Source organism: Littorina saxatilis, linkage group LG15, assembly GCF_037325665.1.
Source record: "Littorina saxatilis isolate snail1 linkage group LG15, US_GU_Lsax_2.0, whole genome shotgun sequence".
Lineage (NCBI taxonomy): Eukaryota > Metazoa > Mollusca > Gastropoda > Littorinimorpha > Littorinidae > Littorina > Littorina saxatilis.
Window position 1 is genome coordinate 14,209,294 of NC_090259.1, and position 392 is coordinate 14,209,685.

Here is a 392-nt window from a genome sequence, read left to right on the forward strand (position 1 = left end):
GAACCTCAACCCATCGGTAACGGAACGCTTGGATCGTTAAAGGAACTTAAAACAACGGTAACGCAACGGTAGCGCTCTCACGCCATACCCACATTCCACACATCCGTTCTAGGTCCCGTTCCCGTACCGACCAAGGACGGCTGCCACTATGGTCTGACGCTGCTGAGAGATGCCAAAAACGGCCGTTTGCGCAGCGTTCCATTGTTGTGGCAGCCGTCCTTAGTTGTTATGGGAAAGGGACCTAGAACGGTTGTGTGGAATGGGGTATAACTTTTGACACCGACAAACTGGAGAAGGAACAGATCTATACCCCCCGCGGGTTAGGGGGAAGAATTTACCCGATGCTCCCCAGCATGTCGTAAGAGGCGACTAACGGATTCTGTTTCTCCTTT